A 13729-nucleotide genomic window follows, 5' to 3' on the forward strand; every position below is an offset into this window, starting at 1 on the left:
AGGGTCCATGCCCAGAACTCAGTGCCGTGGACTAGGGTCAAATGTCCATGACCAGGGCAAAGAGCTAGTGACCAGAATCAGGGCCCAGTTATCAGAATGTGAGTCTGATTATCAGAACCCAAGCAGACTGGTGGAGACCAGGGTTTAGTGATGAGGACTGGCACTTAGTGATCAAGACTGGATGTGGTGACAGGAATCAAAGAACACTGAGTTGGTCATAGGTGCCTCAGTAGAGAGAAGCTCACCAAAATGCTAAGCCTTCCTTTTCTGAAGGAGCAGAGGGGTTCATTCTTCTTGGAATAAAAATTAACCACAACTAGCCTACTGCCGTTACTTTATTCAAACATTATACAGAGTTAGTTGGGGCTGGGAAAGTTTTCAACTACCAAAGTCATCTTGCCCTTGCTGCGAGAGAGAGCAGACCACCCATACAACTCTCAGCCCTTTTCAACTATGGCTAGCCATAATCAAACGTAAGAGTTCTAAGTCTGCCAGGAGTGTTTAGGACCAAGGTGTGTGCAACTGCAAACCTTAATGTAGTACCAAGTGCAGATTGTCCAGGGAGACAACATTTCTTCAAGGTTCAAACAGCCTCAAAACCATTTCTCAGCCTTTCCTGACTAACCCAAAACATAGCAAAGGTCTGCCGAAACATTTCACTCAAAGCCAGATGCAAAGGTTTTACCATACATTTCACTACACATTGTTTAGAAACAGGGTTCAGTGATCAGTATCGCGGCCCAGTGATTAGGAATGGGGACTAGTGATCAGGTTAGTTGTTAATGATCAGAACCAGTGATCAGTGATCAAGACTAGGCTCAGGAATGAGGACCAAACCCATTGATCATGACCAGGATTCAGTGACCTGGACCAGGACTCAGGGCTCAGGACTAGGGACCAGTTATTGGAACGAGTGGCCAGGACCAGGGTTTCATGATCGTGACTGAGGTCAGGGATCAGGATTATGGTTCAGTTACCAAGATAAGGCTCAGTATTCAGGACCAAGGTTCACAACCAGGACCAGTGTTTGGCAAGGGTGTTCACAGAGGCCAAATGTTTAGAAGTCAGGTCCAGAGATCAAGCTAATGGCCTGGTATTGGGTCTGAAGAGGCCACAAATACTTGTTGAAGTCAGTCAGTGTTCATCTTGGCTACAGCTACACACGGTTGTCTCGGATACTAGACAGTGGTCACCCTGTGTCTGCCCTGCCCAATGCTGCCACATTCTATACCGTAAGCAACAGTTTAGCATGGCACCACCACACTATCTCTGACCCCCTCACCCAATCCTTTGTTAACTTTTGTTTTTGAGAGTAAGAAACTGTGCTTTTGCACCAGTTTATTGCTCAGCAAAGTATGGGAGTCGGGTGGGAAGCTGTCACATCAGTCTCTGAAACATAGAGGACTTTCTCCAAGCTTCATCCGTGCAAAGACACAAGTGGTCAGCCAGAGGGGAGGATCCTGGAGTTGGGTTATGTCTTTGCTTTTGCTGAGGTCTCAGCCTGGCTTCTGGAAGACTGGGTTAAACCCAGGAAGTGCTGCCATAATTTCCTTCTACTTCCTTCCACTTCCTTGATGTCTGTGAAGGGTTGCAAGGCCACATGTGGAGGGGCTGAGTAAATCCTCAAGGCCCCTGCCCCCACCCTGTACCCCACCGTCTCCATGACAGCCACCTGTGGCTGGCTCCTGGTCAGTACTGGGGGACCTCTTTGCTGCCAAATGGGCCTCGTACAGTTGTGACGGTGAGTGCTGTGCTGTAGAACAAGCTCAGTAGGAAGAGGGTGAGGAAGGTCACAGCGGTGGGCCACAGACTGGCACCCGGGGTCTCTTCCTCCAGGATGTCTTGTGACTGGTCCAGTATCACGTAGGAAGGTGGCTCTTGGCATTCTGTAAGACATAGATGACCTTCTAGATCCAAACCCATGGGGATGGGGGCTCAGGCTTAAGGCCTCTGTTTCTATGCCCCCTTGGGCTTTGGGGACGGTGGTGGCAGGGGTTCCTTATCTCTGAGAAGGGACTTGTTCTGGGATAATGAGAAGGCAGGGTCCCAGGTAAGGGGCTGGAATCCTTGAAGTTCTTGAGATGCCCCCCAAGACCTGACTCTCTCTCTTTCCCTCAGGGGATCTTAATTAGAGAACTATCATGGTAAGAGAGTTGTTTCTGTCTTTGAGGCTCTGAGAAGAGTTTGAGCCCAAGGCCACTTGTCTCAGACCTCTCTAGACATTTAGCAACACCTCACAAAAGCCCCAGTTCTTAGGTTGAACTTGGCCTGGGTACTAGGGTTCGGTAAGATCGGACACTCTCAAACAGATACAGGCCAAGGTGATTTCTGGGCCGAGGTTGGAATACCAAGGGGTGGACATGTGGTCAGAGGATTCTGTTGCATTATAAAGAACTTGGGGGGGGGTTAACCAACACTAAAGTCTCCCGGTAGAGACAACCCCACTGCCCTCAGAGTCTCCGCGCATAGAACTTTGATTTTAAGTGGAGGTAGGGACTGTGTGCCGATACTCAGTCACTCATATTTCTGTCACTGCAGCCATCCATCAGTCCATCCACCATTCCCATCATTCATCTGCATATCCACCCAACCTTGTTCCAGTCACTCACTCATCGCCTCACCCACCAGCCCCCCTCTCTCGACTATCGTGCTCCTCTGTCTTCTCTCCCTGTGTGTGTTCAGTCTTTCACCTATTGGCTCCTCCTTACTAGAATTCTGTTTTGGACCAGGCCTTGGGTTCCATGGGTGGCTATCGTGCTTTTCTGGGTCAGGTTTCCAAAGCTGGCCTGTCGCTTTTGCTATCCTCGGGGAAGTGGACTTTCAAGCTGGAGGGTATCCAGGGTGTGCATGGGCCTTGCTCTGACAGCAGAGGGAAGTTGCTAGAAACCAGGCCCCTGGAGAGGTTCTGAAGGCCCGTGAGACAGGAGCAGGGGCCCCACTGCCCTCTTGTGGGCATCTGGGTGCCAAGTGTACCTGGTTGTAGAACTTTGTGTTCTAGGGGTGCCCATGGAGGAGGCCAAGGCCTGTGTGAGAGTGGTCTCTATGGCCTGCTCCTGTCTTTTCCCAGCTTGCCACATACCCTGTTTCTGGTTTGTTATACTTGGGCTCAGGATGGGAAGGGAGACTTAGGTTAGAAAGGGGCCACCTGGAGGAGCTTATAGACTTGTCCATGAGTTGTCATGGTTGGGCTTGGGAGGGGACTCCCATTGCTTTCCAGAAGCTGCGTGTGGGCTGTGAACTTCGTCCTCCTCCAGGGTTCGGGTCTGTGTGAGTGTGCAAATGTATGTGCGTGTATGCCCATGTACCTGTATGCAGACCAGGGTGTATGCCCATGTGCATATATGCAGAGCAGGGTGCTGCTGAGGGCTGTCTGTGCCATGTTATGTCTCTTTCTCATGAGTCAGTGGTCACCCTGAGTGGCTATGCACGTCTCCATTCAGGGCTGGCCCACTGAGGGTGGGTGGCATCTTCTTCCCAGTGCCCCTTGGATTCATCTCCTCACTCCTCTACCGTTCCTATTGTGACTCCCAGGCAGTACCAGCCTTGGTCTTGCTACTCTCTTGCTCCATCTATCCCTTTCTTGTTTGGGACAAAAGCTGTAATCTTATACTCAGACAGCCACACCACCATTCAGAAGTACCATTCAGAGTACCTCTGCAGCAACCCACTGCTCTTGGGACTCTCCCCTGAGGTTTGCCTGTCTTGGCTGAATCTGCTCATCTCGGACTTCACCCCCATTCTCACCTCCCTTTCATTGCACATCCACCTGGCAGGTACACACACTATAGGCACACATGTTTCCACCAACATGAGCATACACAGATACGTGCACACTCATAGGCATACACAGACACACATGTGCTCACGGGGACACAGATATGCTCACACTTAAAGGCGTATGCACTTATGCCCATATACATACCTATATAAACCCGTAGGCACGCACAAACTCACTCCTCTCTTGTTACACACAGGTACACACGCAAAGGCACTCACTAATACGTATACATGCATACACATATACTCTAGGCATGTAGGTCCTTCAGAGTCTCTGAGGCCTTACAAGCTCAGGTGGTGGGGGTTCCTCCTTCCCTGGGCCCTGACCCCTCCCAGTGTTTTGTAGACCCTAAGGATGATGGACAGGCACTGGATGGAAGTGCAGGGATACTTTGGATGAGCACAGAGTTTATTTAAGGAGTAGGGGCAGGCAAGGTGGCTCAGTAGCAAATGCCATCTCCCTCTGACATGATCACAGACACGTTGACGTTGGTGGGTTTACCCGACAGACGGTCGATGGTCTTCTGGGTGAAGCTCATGGGCAAGGCCTCGTGGCCCACCATGCAGGAGTACTGGGCACCCTGCTTCCAGGTTTCAGCTGACACACGCAGCACGCTTGTCACCAGGTAGGTGATGGCTCCTTCGCCTGGCTCCCTCAGGGGCTCAAACACTAGGTAGCTTTCAGAGGGCAGCTCCTCATTCCCTTGTAGCCAACGCACCAGCACATCTTTAGGGTTGAATCCTCGCACCAGGCATGTCAGGGACACGAGCTCATTCAGGGCCAGCTCCTCCGACGGCGGCGGTAGCAGGTGGACCTGGGGTGGGAAGGTGTTTTCTGGAAGGTAGAAAGAAGAGTTATGGCTCAGACAAGGAGAGCAGAGACCTCTCTGCCCTTCCCTTCTGGGCAGTTCTTTGGATAGCTCCAGTTTCCCTCTGTGACACAAGGGCCTGAGCAGCTGAGCATCTGTATTAGAGGAAGAAAGCAGGTACGCAAGCAGGGAACATCATACAATGTCCCAGGTATGCATCTGGGCCCACCTGTGACTTTGGCAATTTCGCCGGTTAAGGGGGTCTCAAATTCAGGGTGGGTAGCTGTGCATGTGAAGGTCTCTCCATTGTTCCAGCGCTCGGCACAGCCAGGCAGGACGCTGGACACAGTGTAGCAGCCACAGGAGTCCTGCACAGCTTCCTTCTGCACTGCATCCTTCCCAGTGGTGGGCTGCCAGGTGAAGACGGCTCCCGTAGGCTCTTTCAGGCCTCTCAGAGTACATGTGAGGCTGGCCTCTGAACCCAGGAGCAGGTCCTCAAGGGCTGGCCGTTGCAGTGACAGGCGAGGGCGGCAGACTAAGGAGGGTTTTGGACCTGTAACATAGAAGTTTTAGCAAATCAGAATAGTCTCCTTTTCTCCTTTGCTGTCCCCTTTTCTGGATGTTCTGAGGCCTCTGCTCCCTCTGCCTGTTCACACCCCCTCCCCCCATCCCCCATGGGAGGTTTCTGAGTGGGATGTGTGCTTCAGAGGGGTATATGGGTCCAGATACCAGGTTAAGGTAGGACTTAGCCCACCCCAGACCCCCCCAACCTTCTTTACCAGGGCATTCCACACTCAATTCTCTGACGGGGCTTGTGTTATATTGAACATAGTATTTCACAGATGTTCCTTTTGGGCACTCTGCAGCTGGCAATGTCAACTGGCTGCACATGGTGTATGGCCCAGAGGCTGGGGCAGGTGGGAAGTTTATGACGCTTATATCCTTTCCACTCTTGCCCCAGGTCACATTCATAGTTCCGGATGGGAAGTAATTCTGAATTAGGCAGCCGATTGTCACTGGGTCGCTTGACGGAGATGGTGGGGGTCTCAGTGGGTAGATGGTGGGATCTTTCGCGGACTCTGGAACATAAAACATGAGTGAGATAGTAGTCCTCACACTGCCCATCTTGAGACAATCTCTGGAGAAAGGACCATGCCTTTTTCTTCTTTATACCGGAGAACCTAGGCCCAGTATCACATAGGGGTTGCATCATGTACCCGCAGTTGGAGCTGACCGACTGGCTGCATAGATTTTGAACGTGACCTGCAGGTTGTCTTTTTCAAGGATCTGGCTAGATGCCTCCAGCAGGGCTTGTACGCACTGTGAGTGTCTTTGTAAACATGGCTATGCTCCTGAGCAGTCTAGCGCCCCAGATTTCTGAGCCCCACTCCTGCTTGGGCAGTGGGTAGAGCCGTGTTCTCAGTCCCAGGTTAGGAGGTCCAGAACTGGTGGGCCTGAGCAGGGACGGCCAACCTCAGCCAGCACAGGGCAGGAATGGTTGGGGAACAGCTGGCTTGGAGGTTACACTGGGGGGTGGGGGCCATTTTGTTGTGTTTTTACTTTATACTTGCCTTGTCCTGGCTTCAGACCCACCACTCCAGCCACCTGCCCATCCACCCAGCAAGCAGTGGACCAAAAGGCCAGAGGACTAAATCTGAGCAGTGGTTCTGTCCATGTAGGCACTATCTACAGGTACATGTGAGTTTCCACCAGGTAATCAGGGAAGGAGAAGAGGGCATGAGAATTGGACACTGAGTGGCGTGGCTCCGTTCATATAAGACAAACTGAGGCCACAGTCTGGACCCATGAAACAAGAGTTGGTTCACATTTACTCCAAAGTCTTTCTATTACCTCAGCACTGAGGAGAACAAACCAGTAAAACTCAGACTAGAGCTGTGAAGACGTCCAGCCATGCGAACTCACCCAGGCTAGCTTACAGTCCAGTGTAGTTCAGCCAGCCTAATTTATGTTAGCTCATCTTAACCAGCCAAACCAAGTTTAGCCTAATTCCAGCCTAGCTCTGCCTCATTCTGGCCAGCCCAGCTAGACTATCCAGCCCAGCTCAGCCCAGCAAGGCCAACTGAACCCAGCTCAGTCAGTTCAGCCTATCCCTTCCCATCCCATCCTAGTTCAGCTCAGTGTAGCCCATTCCAGTCTAACTCTGCCCAGGCTACACTAAGTCAGCCCAGGCTAGACTAACTCCAGTTTGGCCCAGTCCAGCCCAGATCAGCAAGCCCGTTTCAACCTAGGTCACGTCATTACAACTAATATGGGCATATTAGGTCAGCCCAGACGGTATAGCTAGCCTAACTCAGCCCAGCTCAGACAACCATGTCTAACCTACCTCAGAGCAACTTTAGGTCGGCCCAGCCTAGCTCAGCTCAATTCATTCTAGCCTTACTAAGTTTATCTCAGCTCAGCTCAGCTCAACTCGGCTCATTCCAGCTCAGCCTGGCCTAGTCTAGCTCAGCCATTCCAGCCTACCTCATGCAGCTCACCCCGGCTCATCCCAGTTTAGTTTATCCTAGCCCAAGTCAACTTAGCCCAGCCCAGCTCAGCTCATCCCAGTATAGCCTAGCCAGACAGTTCAGTGCAGCCTTGCTTTGTCCAGGGCTTCTCAGCCCATTTCAGTCCAGCTCAGTCCAGCTCAGCCCAGCTCAGTCCAGCTCAGCTCAGCCAATCCTAACCTAGCTCAGCTCAGCCCAGCTCAGTCCAGCTTAGTCCAGTTTAGTCCAGCTCAGCTTAGCTCAGCCAATTCCAGTCTACCTTAGCTCACCCAGCTCAGTCCAGCTCAGCTCAGCTCAGCCAAACCCAGCCTAGCTCAGCTCAGCCCAGCTCAGTCCAGCTCAGTCCAGCCTAGCTCAGCTCAGCCCAGCTCAGTCTAGCTCAGTCCAGCTCAGCTCAGCTCAGCTCAGCCAAACCAAGCCTGGCTCAGCTCAGCCCAGCCCAGCCCAGCTCAGTCCAGCTCAGCACAGCTCAGTCCAGCCCAGCCTGGTCCAGCCCAGTTTAGCTTGGGTAGCCTAGTCTGGTTTACCTCCATGCAGCACAGCCAAGCCTAGCTGAGACCAGCCCAGCTCAGCTCATCCCAGTATAGCCTAGCCGGACAGTTCAGTGCAGCCTTGCATTGTCCAGGTCTGCTCAGCCCATTTCAGTCCAGCTCAGCCCAGCTCAGCCCAGCTCAGCCCAGCTCAGCCCAGCTCAGCGAATCTCAGCCTAGCTCAGCTCAGCCCAGCTCAGTCCAGCTCAGTCCAGCTCAGTCCAGCTCAGTCCAGCTCAGCCCAGCTCAGCGAATCTCAGCCTAGCTCAGCTCAGCCCATTTCAGTCCAGCTCAGCTCAGTCAATCCCATCCTAGCTCCGTCCAGCCCAGCTCAGTCCAGCTCAGCTCAGCCTAGCTTGGATTAGCCCAGCCATCGAGCCCAACCCACCCTAGCTCAGCCCAGCTTGGCCCAGCACAGCCCAGCTTAGTCTGGGTAGCCTAGTCTGGTTTACCCCCATTCAGCACAACCCAGCCCAGCTGAGACCAGCTCGGCTCAGTCCATTCCAGCCTAGCCCAGATCATCCCAGATTAGCTTAGCTCATCCCAGCTCATTACAGTTCATCTCAGTCTAGTTTAGCTCAGGCAGCCTATCTTAGACCGGTCTATTCCAGCCTAGCTCAGTGAGCCTAGCCTAGCTCATCCCAGCTTAATCTAGCCTATCCCAGCTCAGTCCGCCCCATCCCAGATTAGCTCACCTCAGACCGGTCTAGCTCAGTTAGCCCAGCCCAGCCTGGTTCAGTACAGACCGTCCCAGCCGATTTTGGCCAGTCCACTCTAGTTTATTCTAGCTTAGCACAGCCCAGCACATTCCAACCCAGCCAGTTTAGCTTACACTAGCCCATTCTAGCCCAGCTTAGCTTGGGATAGCCCATCCCATCCCATCCATCCCCTAAATATAGCTCAGGTCATCCTAACTCATCTCAGCCTAGTCCACCTATTTTAGCTAACCCCACTCCAGCCCAGCTTGACCTAGTCCATTTCAGCAAGCCTATCCCAGCCTACACCAGTTCAGATCAACTCAGCCTAGGTTAGGCCAGCCTAGCCAAGCCCAGGCTAGATAAGCTAAGCCCAGTTCAGGCCATTCCAAGTCCAGTTCAGCTCATTCTAGACTGGTTCAGTAAGCCAACACTAAGCCTATCTTTTTCCATCTCAGTCCAGTTTCCATCTCGAATTTTCTCAGCCTCACCCAGTCTACTTAGACCAGGACAGCATAGCTCATACTAACCTGGTCTAGCCCAGCTCAAATCAGCTCCATTCATGCCAACCAAACCCAGCCTGGTGTAGTAAGGTCAGCACAGCCCAGGCTAGTTTACTGTAGCTCAACTCAACTTAACCCAGCCTAGCCCAGCTTGGTCTGGCTTAGCTAGCGTTCCCACCCCAGGCCATCTTAAATCAGCATTCTAGTCCACCCTAGCTTAACCTAGCTCAGCCCAGTTTAGCCCAGTCCACCTCATTCTAACTCAGTCCAGCTCAGTCTAGTCCAGTTTGGACCAGTCTAGTTCAGTTTATCCAATTCTAGACTGGCTTAGTTACCCAAGTCAGGCCATCTTATCCCACCTCAGCCCAGTTTATCCCAGCTCAACTTAGCTCAGTTCAGCTCAGACCAGTCCAGATCAGACTAGCCCAGACCAGTCTAGACTAGCTCAGTCAGCCCAACTTGGCCTACCTTGTCCCAGCTCAGCTCAGCTCAGTCTCATTCACCTCAGCTAAGCTTAGTTCAGCTCAGCCTGGCTAAATCCAGCTCAGCTGAGCCATGGCAGCCCGAGTCACCCCCATTCTTTGTTGATGCCTCCTTATCCTTGCCTCAGTCTAGCCTGGGAGTCTCTTGTTGCTGCTTTCCAGGAAGCTGAGTTTCATCCATTTTTCTCTCTTCTCTGCAGCTCAGACCATGACCCCGCCTCGTGCCTGTGTTCATGTCCTGTATTCCTCTGGTTCTTGCTCTCCGAATCACCTTCTCCTTGCTAATGCTTCTCTGCCTTATGTTCTCAGGTCTGGCCTGGTTGAGATTCCCCAGTGCACCAAGGAGCAGAGCAGTCCAGATGGTACCGGGACCCACCTGCTCAAGGTTGTTGAGTGTCATTCATAGGGGAACAGCCAGGCCTCCCATGGCCAGGTGGTCCCACCCTGAAGGTCCATTCTCATGGCTAAAGGCCGTCTGCCCTACCGGAGAGAGCTTAGGACTGGGTGAAGCCTTGGCTGGAAACTGGTTTTCTCTGTGTGTGGTTGCCTGTGGATGGGTCAGACTGAGCGGTGAGGGGGCTGCACGACTGTGTGTCTGGCCCCTGGATGGGGTCCCTCACCCACTTCCTGTTCCACCTCCACATTGTGGCCGCTTACCTCCACGTCATGTCTGGCCTGTGGTCTGGCTGTGGTGGAGACAGGTGTGTCTGACCACACGGGCCTGGATGGGGCCAGGACTCCACATGCATGGCCACAGGGGTAGGTTGGGCAGGAGATGCAGGAGGGAATGAAATGAACATCTAGTTTCTCAGAGACTCCAAGGCAGAGATGGAGAGGGAGAGGACAATTAGGGGTAGAAGGGAGACCTGAGAGCTTGTTGTCAAGGAGCCAAAGTAACAGGGCTACTCCAGAGGGGTCCCTAAGCTGAGGGGGGCCTCAGAGAAGAGCTTTGAGGTCACAGGGTTGACAACGGGGTGAGGCAAGTGTCTGGAATGGCTTGTCACGAGCTGTGGCTACCTCCATGGCTACGTCCATGAGAAAGTGGGTGCCCCAACTTGAGGACCAACATGGAGGTCTGTAGGTCACAGTTAGGTGCTACCCTCATTTGGATCCCATCTGCCCTGAGTCAATTTCCTATCACAGCTTTCTCAGGATGGGCCTTTGACCTATGGAGCCTCTTGAAGATTGTCAGGGTAGGGCTCCACCCTTCATATGATCCTCTACACATCCGACTGTCCCCAGTGTCCTCTCTCCACAATGTCACTCTTTGTAGATTGTCAGGGTAGGGCTCCACCCTTCATATGATCCTCTACACATCCGACTGTCCCCAGTGTCCTCTCTCCACAATGTCACTCTTTGTAGCTTGCCTCTGCCACTGTGCCTCATTTATACAACAATAGGACTCTGGGCCCTCACACCACAGTCTTTGCCCAGGAATGGCCCTGTCTGGGAGAAAGGTTGTAAATCAGTGGGTATGGTCAGGTGTGTCAGTGGTGCTAAGTGTTGAGTTGGGGAAGTTAGCCTTTTCTGGGTTCTTGGATAGATACTTCGCAGAGGAAGGGCTCCTGCATCAGACTTAGAAAGTGTGGAATAAACTGATGTCCCCCTAGCCTTTTATCTGTGAAGCTAGTCAAAGATGTTGGGGAGGTAGAGAGGAGAAAGCTTGGTCCTGCCCTCCAGAGATCTGCCTGTCTCAAGGAGGCTCTGGAGGTCCTGTCATCAGGCCAAGAATGCCCTGGAGCCATCAGCAGTGGGGGACATTGTGGTTGCCTGTCTTAGTCATTTCTGTTGCCGTTAGAGAATACCACAGGCTGAGTGGCTGCCAGTGGCTTAGTCAGTAGAGGCTCAAAGGTGGAAACGTGAAGCAGGGTGCTGGTATAGTCTTTCTGGTTAAAGCTGCTTCCTAGTCCACAGAGGCTCATTTAACGCCATGTGTCCAGCCACGAGGCCGCTCTCGTGAACCAAGCACCTCCTTTTGGTCTTAGGGTTTGCCATCCCGAGTCAGAAGACACCCTCACAGGACATCGTGCTAACATGGCATCACTGGTTACAGTGTGTCATCAAGGATGTGACATGCACACTTGGACAGGTTATTCAGGCTGCAGCTGTCTGCGCACAGCAACGAGGTGGGACTGACGTTGAGCTGACGTCCCATAGGTACATTTTCTATGTAGGGTTACGGTGGCCGAGTGTAGGTTGTGGTTTTATCTAAGCACTTGTGCCTGCTCTTGTTAGGCAACCCCTCATGAGCCTCCCCCATTGGTCTTGACCAGTGTTGGGCACGGTACTTCTGTTTTGCTGCCATATTTCTGTTTTGACACTTTGATTTTGGAGAATGCAGGCCCTGTTTACCCCCTAGGTCCTGCTTCTGTCTCTTATGACTCTTGTCACCAGGTTAAAGTCCACTAGCTAGTCCTTGATGACCTCGTCTTGAGATAGTTACCTTGGTCACATTGATGAAGAACTATTCCCAAGAGGCTACATTTATGGGTTCCAAAATGTGATTATGTCTTTTGGGGTTTTCCATGTAGCCCTCCATGGTGGACTGATAATGTAGGAATAGAGAAGAAAGCGACCTCTTAGTCTCAGAAGGTCATTCATTCATGGTATGTAGAAGCCAGGGTCACTGTCTGGGTTGTCTAGAGTGAGTCTAGCTCTCTGTGGGACTTTCCTTCCTTCTAGTTGGGATTTGGTAGGAGTTCCTGCCACACCGTGTTCTTTGAGCTGAACCCTTGCTGCCCGTGTCCAGTGTCTATGGGGTCTCGTGGCTTGGAGGGATAGTGATTAGAAGAAGACACTGAGCTATGCCTCAGGGATGTTGGTCTAGGAGCTGGTTGAGGAAGAGGCACCTAGGCCTCAGCTTGGCAGGGGATATGGCTTAGGAGAATGTGGCAGGAGGACAGGGTGGTCCACACCTGGGCTTCCTGAGACAATGTGTGTCTAAGTACAAGACCGTGCAGATCTGTGTTTTAAAGCATCACGTGTATGTGTGGTCCCATGTGCCCACAGGCATGTGCCACATGAGTGGGTCTGCGCAAACTACGTGACTGTGTGCGTGGTATACATTTGATTGTGAGCAATGGTTTGCAGCATGAATGCACATTAGTAAGCTGGCCACACTAATGGCTTGGGACACATCCTAAACAGAGCCTCTTTTCTCATCAGAACAGTCATTCTCCCAGTCCTGGGTCTTCTGCACCCAGGAGGGGTAGCTTTCTGTGTCTTTGCCATCTGGGCCCTACTCCAAGGCCCGTAGAAGCCGGACTCAGCAGCAGAGGGCTCAGATGCCTGTGGACTATGGCCTGATCCCGGCTGGTTTATCCCTATCTTAGTTCCCCCAAAGTCCCCTGGTGCTGAGCTTGACACCCCAGTGTGGACCTCTTTGTGAGACTGTCACTTGTGATGACAAGAGTGTTTGGCCAACTGACCCTCAAAATGGTCTAAGTAGTTCTCATGCCTTTCTTTACCCAGGGCCCAGCAGGGCCACACTCACCCTAACATCCTTCTTTCTAGAAGTGTTCTCACCATTGAAGCATTTTCTTCAGGAAAAAAACAGTGACTGCTGGTTTTTCCGTCCCATGAAGAGGTCTTTCTTCTTAGTCCCTGAGCAATCATTATATATGAGAGAAGCCTGTCTTTTGTCATGTGAGATCATGTCTTGAGGATGGCACAACCCATTTTGGATGGTTCTTGTACACTTGCGTGCTGTTACCTAGTCCCTCTAGTGTCCCAGCTTGGGTCAGGGGACTGGCCTGTCAGTCTGCACTTACTGGGTGGGCAGATTGTGGTCTTGAAGAGTGACCTGCAGCCAGGTTCCCGGGGGCCCAGCCCTGATTCCACCTCAATTCCCCTGGGAGGTGAGTCTGGTCAGCAGGAATGATGGACCGGATGGAGACTGGGGCAGAACTCTGTGGTTTGAGGAGGATGGCATAGAGGTGGATGTTTAATCCCCAGGCTCTTACCATCTGGTCCTTGTCCATGTTCTTGGGACCTGTCATCACCATAATGGTAGCCTTAAATACCTTCTCAAAGCACTCTCAGGAGTTATGGAAAAGAACTTTACTAAAGAGACCAGAGACAAAGTAGGACTGCCAGGCTGGGGCTGGGGTTGATGGGGCCTCAGAGCTTGAGTCTGCTGCTGCCCTGTGGGAGGCTCCTTATCTGGCAGTAGGACGATCTGCCTAGGCCAGAGGTCTGTCTGGAAGCAGTGGGGCAGGATTCCTTCTGAGGAGCAAGGGTCTGGACTTTGGGTTGATTCTGAGTGTCCCAGCTTTGACTCTGTGCTCTAGGTGGGGCCTAGTGGGGACTCTAGGCTCTGGGTTCTTGTGCTTTTGTGGTTATTCAGTCAATATGGAGTGACCCTGATGCTGAAAGACCTGGGTGACCAGCATTTGATAGGTCAAATTGAGGCTCTTCAAAGTCCTGT

Source organism: Rattus norvegicus, chromosome 6 (assembly GCF_036323735.1).
Source record: "Rattus norvegicus strain BN/NHsdMcwi chromosome 6, GRCr8, whole genome shotgun sequence".
Lineage (NCBI taxonomy): Eukaryota > Metazoa > Chordata > Mammalia > Rodentia > Muridae > Rattus > Rattus norvegicus.